The sequence below is a fragment of the Rhipicephalus microplus genome, unplaced genomic scaffold, assembly GCF_043290135.1.
Source record: "Rhipicephalus microplus isolate Deutch F79 unplaced genomic scaffold, USDA_Rmic scaffold_23, whole genome shotgun sequence".
NCBI lineage: Eukaryota > Metazoa > Arthropoda > Arachnida > Ixodida > Ixodidae > Rhipicephalus > Rhipicephalus microplus.
The window spans coordinates 9,895,780-9,908,512 of record NW_027464596.1 but is presented as its reverse complement, the minus strand read 5'-3'; the positions used below and the strand labels follow the sequence as shown (position 1 = coordinate 9,908,512).

The following is a 12,733-nucleotide window of genomic DNA, read 5'->3' as shown; positions in this document are numbered from 1 at the left end:
TGGAGGCGGAAATGTTGTAGGCTCGTGTACTCAGATTTGGGGGCACATTAAAGAACCCCAAATGGTCAAAATTTCCGGAGCCCTCCACTACGGCGTCTCTCATAATCATAGGGTGGTTTTGGGACGTTAAACCCCACAAATCAATCAATCAACCTTTTTGTAGAAGCGAACGACAACACCGGGCGGGAAGACTTTCTTCGGCTTTGTCTTGCATTTGAAAATGTCGAAGGGCGGAAGCTTTCTACCAACTGCCGTGCATGCCAGCATGACGGTGAAGCACGAGTGCTCGTCGCCAGTGGACAACAGCTTCACATCCTTGGCACCGCGCTGCGTGATCGTGGTTGACGAAGGCATGTCAAACCACACGGGGGTCTCATTGGCGTTGCCAATCTGCCTCATCATGTAGTCGTTCTGCTCCCGAAGCCGGTTCACCAAGTGCTGAAAGTTTATGAGCTTGTCCTCGAACTCCTCCAGCAACTTTTGACAGATGGATGTGCGCCGCCAGAGAGAAAATCCTTTGGGTCGCATAAATCGACGCACCTAAGAGTTCGGTACACGAAACTCTACTCTCGTGAGCCCAGCTTCTCCAGTGAGTTCCACGGCTTTCTCGCGAATGGTATCTACGGTCACTGGCAGCGAGCGCGCACGAACTTCCCGCACAAAGCCCGCTAGCTTATTCTCTAGCTGCAGATGAAGGGCACTTCATCAACGAAATGACATTTTCCGAGGATTGCACATCTGCAGCTTTCCTTTCTGCGCCCTCCAATAGCGCACGCTTTTTTCCAAAACACCAAGGCGGCACTGAGCAGCCATGTTCCCGTTCGCTTCTGCGAACTCAACAACATCTAGTTTAAACGCAACTGAGAATAGTGCCTCCTCGCACCGCTACACATATTCAGTGAAGGAAAAAAAAGGCCACTAAAAATGCAGCGCAATGTCAAATGGAGCGAAAACTCTGAACAGATCGGAAGCAAATCACGAACACAAAGAAAACAGACAAAGAGAAAAAAAACAGACTACGATTGGATTTGGATATGGCCGCATCTGGCTTAACAAGCACATGTTGCCAAGCAGCGTGGCACTTTTGGCTAGACACTGCTATATAAGACTAGGGGTGACATTAGCTTATTATTTCATTGAAAATATCTCGACTTATATTCCGGTTTATACGGTAGCTCAGTGTTGTCGGTGTGGTGTTCCCTCGGTGTGATTCTGTTGTGGTGTCGCAAGTGGTGAAAAAAGCAGTGGTGTAAAACAACAGCAGCACCACACAACGGACACGTGCACAACGAAAGGAAGGACGACGTGGGCAGGGCATGACACATGGTGAGCTTACGAGAAAAATCGGTTGAAAGCCAATGAGAAGCTGGCACACAGACGAAGAAGAGAAAGACAAAGACAGGCTGGAACGTGAGGAGTGAGACCCGGAGAAGCCAGAGCGCCACGATGACAGTGTCATTCCTACCTGGTCATCCCTACCAGCGACAGTAGTGATGAGGAGGTTGACAGCGCCTCTACGACCCTGTCGATGACGACGCAAGGTGCACTGATGTCTATCGACTCCCTGATTGACTTTATGCACATCAAAGGAATGCCGCCAGAGTTTTCGCAGCAGCTGGAAGCTATGCGCACCGCGGTTGTGAAGCTGAAGCTTCCGCGGAAGCAACTGCAGATTTCGGACTACTTCGGCGTGCCGAACCCGTGATGCGTTCTTCGGAGTAAGAAATAAAGTCTTGTTTTTGACATCCTACTATCTACAATATTTATTAATTGGTGAAAATAGCAAAATGAAGCCTGGAGCTACAAAAGGTACGTCCGGCGACGATTTTTTGGCGGCAGTCCAGATATAACGATCACCGGTTATAACGATCATATTTCTAGGTTTTCTCGATATCGTTATAAGTGGACTGCACTGTAATTCTGCTGCTCCGACTTGATGGCGTGTGCCCGCGGCAAATACCTTGCCAAAACACTTCCTTCCAGCAAACACGACAACGGTAACGCAGCCCATGGACCAGGGTATAATTAGAAATTTAAAATCATTATACTGGCATCATAAGTTGGAGCGAATTATTTTGTGCAATAACTCCCAAGTGACTCTCCTAAGTGCATTACACATGCTTGCGCGTGCTTGGGAGCAAGTGACAGCGCTCAGGATAGCAAATAGCTTTCCCCACTGTGGCTTCAGCACCGAAGCTCTGCAAGCTGACGAGCCACCAGTGCTCGAACACGGCGTCACCGCCCCCATGGCGGGCGTTTTGGAAGACGTCTTCTTTGCTAACTACGTCGATGTGGACTCAAGTGCAGTGGTGTGTGGTGCACTCATGGATGGTGACATAATATGTCGGGTGAGAAGTGCAGAACCTGTTGCTGCCAGTGACGATGATGAGGAGGACGAAGCACCAGTGCGGCCCTCTGCTTCCGAAGTCATGGCCGGATTGAATTCCACCCGTCTTTTGTCAACTTTTGAAGAAGGATGTGGGGATCTGAGGCGCGCCTGCGACCATTTCGCAGGCATTCCGCCGCACGGCCACAACCTTTTGCTTTTCCTGCTCTGATAACGACGCGTGGCGATAGATGGCGCCACGTGCGGGCACGGCACGCGGTACGCGCGCGTCGAGGGAGCGCTCTCTCTTCTCTGTGGTCGGCGCCAGGTAAGCACGTGTTTTCCTTCGTCCGCGTCCCCTTTGGGAATCGCCGGATTGTAGCCTGCCTGGGGTGGCCTTGGGCACCTCGGCAGGCGTATTTATTTGAGTGCTAGCTTCGGTAGCGTACGCTAAGCCCACAGCGGTGCCTAGTGCTCGAAGTGGTCGTACCACAACGAGCCCCACTTGCCGTAGGCCTACGCGTACGAGGTTCGCCCTAACAATCGCGCCTAGGCCCAGTGGCCATCGTGAGAGTGCGCAGCATAGCCGCGAGGGACCTTTTCCCGACCGGCGTGTCAAAGCTCGCCATTGCCAGCTGCGACGTGCTCGCAGTTTTCCCCTTATTGCGAACATTCGCGTGCGGGTGCCTTTGCTACCCGCGTCCCGGGAGCGGACGTTGTACTGTTGTTCGGGGTACCGCCAGAGGCAATGAAGTGTTGTGTATTTTTGCATTAGAACACTGTCTGTTTGCCGCGCCGCGCTAAACGCCTTATTAGTTGAGCGCGCGCGGAGCGGTGCGCTACACGCGAGTAAACGAAATAGCGGCCCTGTGGCTCGCTAAGCGTGAACCCGCGGTGATCGTCCGCTGCAGTTAGTAGCGGGGTCATCATAAGGCGGAGAAAAGGCCTTCCACCACATTTGCTCGTTAGAGCAAAAATTGCTGACTGTCGCCTACAAGAAAAGAAAGCAAACCGCGATCACAGATTTTTTTCAAAAAATAAATTGTTAAGCCCTATTCGCAGTGTTTTATTGTTGTTCCTTCATTTTCGTTAGTTCCAACTTTCGATAATTCGAATTGAAGCGGCTTACACTTGCGGTTCAAATTAATGAGCTTTTACTGTATTATCTTTTTGCAACAATCCCCCTCACGGCGATCACCATGGTCTTTTGTGCCTCCACTCTCAATTTCCCCTTTAAACCTTTCCAGAGTGCAAAACAATACTGTGTTTCTTCCTGACATACATTCAGACCAAATGACACAGTCTTTTTATGCCATATGAGACTTTTTATGAAATAACGAAGCAATACTACACAAAAGCAAACAATATTCTTTTTATTCGTGTTACCGTTTTATTTTTATGTTAATTTGTTTTACTTTGCATGTTACTACTGCATGTTACAATGCCAAAATCATCGCTCTTCCTGTGAGAAGTTACCTAGTAAACACACCAAAAAGAACAAGCGGCAATACCATTTAGAAGTTCTTCACCCACTCAAGACTCGCCGCTAGGGGTCCAGAGCGAACAGACGCGCATCACATCGCTTTGGTCAATTGATGGTTTCTGTGCCCAGTTACACCCTTCAGAAGACCCACCAAGGCTCTCAACGAATCCGAGAAGGTGCACGGACACCACTAGCTATCATCGTTGGGATGTGCCCAGCGATCTTCGAGAATTAGTCAATGAAACTGCCTCTGACATCCATGCCGTCGCACTAAGCCTCGCCTCTTTGAGGCGAGCTTCACACGTGCGCAGCGTTCCTTATTCCCCAATAGCTATGGTAAGGTGGCTAGAAGTGGAGGGGTGTCGAGCACGGCGGCCAGCCGTAGCGGAGGGTGGCCCTCTTTAGCGTGATCACCGCTATGGCATAAAATAGCACTACCGTCTGGGGCGCCGTCAGCACTTCCGCGAAAAAGAGGCCATTTCGGTTGTCAATGCCTGGCCACTCTGGCCTGATCGTCGACTTGTTGTGTTTTGCTGCGGACTGCTGGCGAGTGCTTCTGATAGCATGGCTACCGCTGATTCAAGAGTGCTTTGTGCTGGCAAAGATGCCGTCTACTTCAAGGAAAAGAAATTAGGGGACTCTAAAGCTTTGCTATAAGGAGACGCAACAGATTCTTTTCATGATTGTAAAGCTAGCTTTTCCGCTATGCAGCTTGCCCTACTAATGGCGGCTAGTCACTTTCTGCAAACAGAGTGTTCAAGCGCAGTCTACTTGCACTAAAGCATGGAAAATGTAGGTTTAGCTATCTCGACATTAATGCATGTAATAGACGAGCCCCAGCGTATTTTACAAGGCCCTGGTCTCCATTTGTAGGAGGAGAGGTGCCGCCACTAGTAGGGCAAACATGGAGTACCGAGAAGCGCACTTCCGAACTATGAAAAGGGTCTATAGTGACATCCTGTTTGTAGTGCGTACCTTAAACACTTAGTGCATGAAACGTTTTGAAATTGGCTATGCACCCACTATACGTGGACTTTAGGGAATGGGTGCCGTAGCGTGTGCATGCTTCTTGTATTGGAGTAACGGCTATCAACCACGGAGCAATTAAGGTAAATACATAATCTGATGCCTGTTGGCAATGGACGCTTGTCATGCATTATTACTACAATATTTCACATGGCACTGTGAAGCACCTCAGTATACTGGAGGCGTGAGTTTGTAAACAATGGCAGCTACTTTCAGTGCATTCCCAAGCAGATGAAGTTTTTTTCACCGTTTTTAGAGGCAGATACGTGGCCGTTTGGCAGAATATCCGCTTGCCATCCAAACGACCCAGGTTTGCTTCTCACTCAGACCCCAACAACCCTAATTGGGTCTCCACGCCGCTGATGATTTTTCACTCACAACCAATGACATCGACACCAACACCGGACTTTCTGCGAAGCAATCTCTTTAACGCTGTCGCATTAAACTCGAAGATAGTGCGGCAGGCAAGGGGAGCAAATGATCACCCGACTCCTGCTCAATTCATCGTTATCATGAGGCACTTTTATATACAGTATAACCTCGTTACAACGGACTCGGGTACAACGGACATTCGGATACTACGTACCAATTCACGGCGTTATGCTGATCTTCCTATCTTTTCCATTTATTGAGCTTCGTTTACAACAGACTCGGGTACAACGGACATTCGGATATAATTGACTAAATTGTGACGCCAGCAAGGTGGTCAGGCCTCCTTTACAGCGGACTTTTCTATCACGGACATCCGAGATTCAATTGTTTCCGATTTCAGGCATCGCTAGGCATAGTTGCGGCACGGGAAAAGCACGCCGGCGGTGTCAACACAAGCGGCGGCCATTTCAGGGAGGCCGCGCTTGGCTTGGATTGATCTGGCTGCCGGGGCTGACTTCGACTTCTGTTACATTTAGCGAGCCATAATTTGCAATGATTGCAATGTTGTCAAAATAACATAAAGATAAAAGATGAAAAAATCTTAGACTCGTAACGGACAATAGTGACCACTTGCATAAAACTGTGGTCAAAGTGAAAAATAAATAGAAAGCATGCGCTTGGCAGCGGCCCCTCTCGAAATAAAAGGTTTAGTGGCGCTTATGCTCGGCCCGGCGCAGGCGCTGCTGGTGCCGTGTACTTCGCTTTGTTCAATTGGGGCAGTTGGGGCTGTTTGGCCCCATGGTTTGTCATTGTGTATCCTGTTGGCCTCTGTGCAATGCGGACGTGATCGTGGTGTGATGGAACCGATGGAGCCGAACGCATCAGCCAACGCCGTGCGTCACAAAGCGACGAAGCGCAAGCAGATTTCCCTTAAAGACAAGCTTGATATCATCGAGCAAGTTGAGAAGGGAAAGAAGCAGGTGGACGTCGCCGTGGCCTACGGCTTGTCGAAGCAGACGGTTAGCACTATCATCAACGCCAAAGAGGCAGTCTTGGCGAAAAAAGTCTCAGGTGACTTGCAACCCAAGAGGTTCCGGCTTCGCGAAGCTTCATATCCTGACATTGAAGAGGCCCTGATGATGTGGCTTCGTGACGCCCGTTCGCGAAATATACCCGTTAACGGACTCCTGCTACGAAAACGCGCGGAGCAACTTGCCGTCGTTCTTAACCAAGAACAGTTCCAGTGCAGCGAAGGCTGGCTGAGCAGATTTAAATCTAGGCATGCCATCGCGTTTAAGTGCCTTTCTGGAGAGTCTGCCAGTGTCGACGACACTGTTGTAGTCGACTGGACAGCAGATGTTCTACCTGCACACCTTGAAGGCTACGCACCGCGGGATGTATTCAATGCCGATGAAAGCGGCATTTTTTATAAGTTAAAACCAGGCAAGACTTTTTGTTTTGGCGATGACACATGCCACGGCGGCAAGAAATCTAAGGAGCGCATTAGCGTTCTCTTCTGCTGCAATATGGACGGGAGCGAGAAAGAAAAACTCCTGGTGATAGGGAAGTCGAGAAGACCACGGTGCATGCGCAATATGCACGTTCCCGTGGACTGGCACTCCAACAAAAGTGCTTGGATGACAAAAGATATTTTTAACAAATGGCTACTCGATTTTGACAGCAAGATGGTGAAGCAGAAAAGGAATGTGATACTATTCCTGGACAATTGCTCAAGCCATATGCAGCTTCCCGGGCTTCATGCAACGAAGGTGGCGTACTTTCCACCGAACACAACGTCAAAAGCTCAGCCGATTGACCAAGGTATTGTGCACTCAGCCGATTGACCAAGGTATTGTGCACGACAGTGAAGTCACGGTACCGCTCACACCTTGCTGAGCGTTTGCTTTTTGACATGCAGCAGAAGCGGGACTCGGTGATCGACCTGAAATTTGCCGTGCAGGTGCTGTCAACTGTATGGGCGCAGATTCAGCCAGGAATCGTAAAGAATTGCTTTAGGAATTCAGGTTTCCGAGTTGACAGCGACTGCACAGACTGCTTGCCACAGGAAGATCAACCAGATCCTGGTGTGTGGTCAGCTGTGGAGGAGGCCTTTGGTAGCCAGCAGTTTTCGGATTACGTCACTGCAGATGATGACCTGGTCAGCTCAGAGCAGCTGACAGATGAAGAGATTGTAGCCCAAATTCGCCAAGTGCCTAATGCTGAGCAAGAAGAAGAACAAAATGAAGAAGGCAAGGCAACTCAGCGATTGTCCCAGAGGAGGTCACAACTTCTCAGGCGTTGGACTACATTCAAGGGCTCAAAAACTATTTTGAACAACAGGCCACGACTTCAGATGAAATGAACACACTTGTCATGATGGAGACACGTATAGTGTCTAAAGCTGTCCGCCACACAATACAGGCAAAGCTGACTAGCTTCTTTCAAAACATTTAAGAAATCCGCTATTTGACTATGTTTGTGACTTTCAATCCTCCCCTGTTATAACACTCATTACGTGTTTACGTATATGTCTGTTGTATAAGTACATGAATTGTACAGACTCCTTTTACAACAGACCAAATCCTCTTCACTATGAAGGTCTGTTGTAACGAGGTTATACTGTATTTGTATACACATGAATACTCGACCGTAAAAGTATTTTATGGTATGGTGTCTTATATTTTTGACACTTGCAGGTGCTTGAGCTTTTCTGTCTCAAGGTTTTTCTGTCTGACCAGAATCCACTTGCTTTTGAAGGGTCTGAATTAGGAAATGAGCAACAAGAAATGTAAAAGAGTAAAGCCTTGCGTGATGTGAGAGAAGCCACGGAAATGGTCAAGCGCATTCTGATGTATGCAATAAAGTTTGTTTACCTCGTAATATGGTGCATTTATTTATTTTATTTCTGTATTGGGAATGAAATGACTATCGAACGTTGGATTACCACACATGCTATGCTTTAATACTGATTTGGCTGGTGTGAACCAAGTTATCTCCTTTCGCGTGTAATGAGGCCCACGAATAAAATGAGCAATGCGCACAGCAGCATAATTAAACTCCAGTTTCACACTATACCCCGCGACAACTTTCTGTCAGAGTCCAGCACCGAGAGTGACGGTAGTGACAGTAACATGAGCGAACTGGAATACCTCACATGAATGCAACCACAGTCGTGAATGTAGACACAGTGAATGTAAACCATAATATTGTGTTCTGTACCTGTGCACATGTCGTTTTAAAGGGACCGACAACTGGCCAGAATATACCGAATACCAACCGAATACCTGCTTCTAACCTCATAAAAAATTCTCATCAAAAATGTTCCACGGCGTTTTCCCCGTTTCCATTGCACGATTGGGCACTGTCACAGATATTTCCGTTGAAATAAAGAAAACGGGCACCTTAAGGGGGGACGCGCCCTTTGAAAACCGAAAAATCGCGAAAAAGTCGATTTTTTTGAAAACCACATACTCGGGCAGTATGACTCATAAACTGCCTCTACTGTAAATATCAATGTCTAATTCATCGCGAAAGTACGTCAAATAAATTTTATAACATGCCGCGGCAGCCGGCAAGCGGCGAGCGAGCGCCAAAAATACCCCAACTTCGCGCGCTCGCCATTTCCCAACCGCTCGGCCGATCGCCGCCATCTTGATGTTAATTTGCTTGTGAATTCTTGCGCTTTTTTTTTTTTTTCGCTACCCGCGGCAGTAACGGTGGCGCTCCGAGGCGGGAGTCGCTCACGATTGGGGGGCTCGCGGAAGCTTTCGAATGTCCCGCTGCCTGGATGCGAAGCCGCGATTGGACAAAGCGCGCGCCTCTCGAGGGAATGGGGGAGCGCGCGGCTCCTATTGGCTGCTGCGCGCAATGACGTAGCTGCTTCTCCGGCATGCGCCGGCTCGTCGTCTGCACCGGCGCTTGCAATGCCGGCGTTCTTTGTGTGCCCCGTTTGCCATCATTCCGATCGGTCGTCACACGTGCTCCTCTATATTTCACCGTCTTCACGAGACGATCTTCTACCGTCTTCACGAGACGATCTTCTACCGTCTTTACGAGACGATCACTACCGTCCTCACGAGACGATCTTCCGCCGTGTTCACGGGACGCGGATTGTTGCGCTGACGGTCACGATGGGCATTTCGAAGTTCAAGACTCGACACGCGTTCGGTTCAAGAAAGCGTCAGCTGAAGCTCGTACGCATGGCGAAGCTCACCTGCACGCCCACGCGCGGCGACAGTTGCACCGATGCTTCCGCTTCATCTTTTCAAGACGATTGCGTCGACGCTTCTAGCGACGAGACTTCTACACCATCGGCACAAGGATCCGTCGTGACGAGTGAGGCTGGTGTTTCGTGCTTAAGTGCGCCTGGTGTGTCGCGCTCGCCAACCGCATTGATTCCGGCCCCGAACAGTGAGACCGCGTCGTCGACTGTGCACGTCCAAACACGTTTTCAGACGTGCGAGGAGTTGGCGACGGCGGAGAGAGAACGTGCTGCTGTGCAACGAAAGCTTGGCCCTATGCCAGCGACCGAGAGGAAGTTTCAAGCGATGATGCCTGAACCCGAAGCTGCCACCGCTACGACCGAAGGCGAGAGATATTTCCTCGTGCAAGGGGATGCCCTTAGCAACATGCTGTCCAAGACCCCGTGCCCGCGTTGCCTCGCGACCGGGATGAAAGTTCAAGGAGGCACCCAGCTTGGACTTGCCACGAAGCTTGAGCTGGTATGTCCACATTGTGGAATAGTTTCAAGTTCGTGGAGCTCTGCTCGTCAGAACGAGTCAAGGGCCTTCGACGTGAATATAAGAGCCATTACAGCCATGAAACAAATAGGGAAGGGACAGACAGCCCTCAACGACTTTTGGGCAACTATGAATGTTTCCCACCGAGGCCTGCACCACAGAACTTTCCAGAGGCACCTGAAGCAATTCAGAGAACCACAGCAACAGACCCTGGATAAATTCTATGAAGAATCGGCTTCTGCTGTGAAAAAGGTGTACAAGGAGATGGACCCATCTTTCTGCAAGGACATTACAGTGAACTATGATGGCACGTGGCATAAGCGCGGACATACATCTCACATTGGAGTTGGTGCAATCATCGAGTATCACACAGGCCTCATCTTGGATGCTGTAGCTTTATCGAATCAGTGTCTCGGCTGACACGTAGGACCGAAGCCTGAAGACGAGGGCTATGCAAGCTGGTTGAAGCACCATGTGTGCCAAAAAAACACTGATGCCAAGTCTGGGAGGATGGAGGTTGAAGCAGCTGTAACTCTGTTCTCACGTTCTTTGTCCAAGCATAACCTCCAGTATACAACCATTGTATCTGATGGGGACAGCGCCACATTCTCTGCCCTTCAACAAGACAATGTTTATGGGCTAGTCCCTATTGTGAAAGAAGAATGCTTGAACCATGTCCGGAAGAGGATGGGCACAGCCCTACGTAATCTTGTGCAGAAAAGCGAACAGGCTCTGGGAGGGAAGGGCAGATTGACAAAAGCCCTTATTGATAAACTCACAGACTATTATGGCTGGGCACTGGGGAACAATTCAAACAATGTGGCTGCAATGCAGCGTGCAGTGATGGCGTCATATTATCACGTCACCTCAACTGACGAGGATCCTCACCATGACTTGTGCCCGGAAGGTGCAGACTCGTGGTGCCGTCATAATGCCTGCAAGGGGAATGGCGCGCCACCTCCAAAGCACAAATACAATCTTCCGGGCTACGTTGCAGAAGCGCTGCTGCCAGTCTACCAGCGCCTTTCGCAGGCTTCTCTACTGCAACGCTGCCTGGGAGCAAAGACGCAAAATGCATCGGAGTCATTCCATTCTGTCCTATGGTCCTTGATGCCCAAGGAGCAACATGCATCATTGATTGCTGTCGAGACAGCACTGCATGACGCAGTTTTGCGGTATAATGCCGGCTGCTACAGGGCCACCCAAGAGTTGTCGTCATCAGTGGGACTCACACCTGGCCACCTAACCATTCAACGAGCTGCGGAGAAAGACTCTCTACGTCTGAGAAAGGCTCAGAAACGGATGAATGAGAAGCAGGAAAAGCGGCAAAGAAAAAGAGAGCCTAAGGACACATCTAGCTACTCTGCAGGGTCATTTTAGACCATAATAAATGTTTGAAACTTTCGAAGTCAATTTTCTCAGAATGACTTTTTTGGCCAGTGAGGCTGCTTAGTCAGGTGATCTCTCTTGAACTGCTGGTCTGATTTCTATCAGGTTTTTTTTATTATGCACCTTAATAAATTGCCCAGGGCAAGACAAGCCCGCTTTTTCAATTTATTGTGTCTGTAATTTGTAATAATTAACTAAAACTTCATTGATGAGAGCCAAATTGTGAACACTAAATTCAGTGCTCTGCTAACATTTTTTGGCAAGGAAATTTAAAAAAAGGGCTCTGTCTTGCCCTAAAGCACCTATCCAGGAATCATCATAGTGAATTTCACAGTGCTAGCACATTTTTCAAATTCTCCAGACCCTGACTAAGGGACCCATGTGGACTACCCTGATAAATGGCTGTAACTTGGGAACCAGTGAACATAACTGCATGAAACTTTGTGGTTATTCAAATGGCTTTGCTATTAGTGTACCCTGAAAATTTCATTAAGATATCTCAACAAACAAAAAAGTTGCCCTTAGAAGGTAGCCTCCCCCCTTAAAAATTGCTTCATCATCATCATCAGCCTGTTTAAGTCCACTGCAGGACGAAGGCCTCTCCCAACGATTTGCAATCCACCCTATCCTGAGCTTATCGGTCCCTTTAATGTTTTTCCCACAATAAAAGTGCGCCGACATTCGTTACAAATAGAGTCTGTTCTCGTAGAGGGCTTTACGCTTTGCTATATTCCTTCGCAGTAAAAGATCGCATTACAAGTCGTCGCGCTGCGTTTAGACACAGCCTGTGTCTTTTCCGGACGAGATGAACATCAAATTGAGTACTTATTGCCGAATCCAAAAATTTTTTTTCAAATACTGCTGCAAATAAAATAAATTTTATGAACAGTTATATCACTCTTGCAAATTAGATAGATATACATGTGTATATGCCTTCAATGAACGCCATTCACGCGTGATTAAGCTCGATGGTGCTTGCGCGCAGATCGTAATTCACCGCATTTTCACATGGCACCGTTGTGGGAATGCGCTGACGCGGACTGCGCTGGTGAAATCGAAACCGAAACACCCGTCGAAGCGGTCGGACTACTTGGCGCAGTAGCACATGCGCATAGGCTCCGCCCACGTAGCCTTGGCCGTGCTGCCACAGAAAGTTGTCGCCGGGTATAGTAGTTCATCAATGAGGCATTCCCGAAAGGCTTGTTTGCTTTTTGTTGGAAGATGACTGTATACCTCGTATTTGAAAATCCCACTGTGTGCGTGCGATGCTGAAGAACTGCATTATAAGCTAAAGTTGTATATAATTCGGTAACACGTTTACACTGCAGTGAAGCGTTGTCCCAGCCAAGCGCACAGAACAGCCGCGATCCCTGATGGCGCCCCTGACCGCTGTGCTAC

At 48.8% G+C, this 12,733-nt stretch overlaps 1 protein-coding gene and 1 pseudogene across 2 annotated transcripts in view; one reads left to right on the top strand and one right to left on the bottom strand.

Moving 5' to 3' along the window:
- The window catches only part of LOC119161022 (uncharacterized), a 68,228-nt gene that overhangs the window by 50,098 nt on the left and 5,397 nt on the right, over window positions 1-12,733 (bottom strand). The gene's annotated exons all lie outside the window — the stretch shown is intronic.
- LOC142786408 (uncharacterized) lies at window positions 9,338-11,391 on the top strand (annotated as a pseudogene).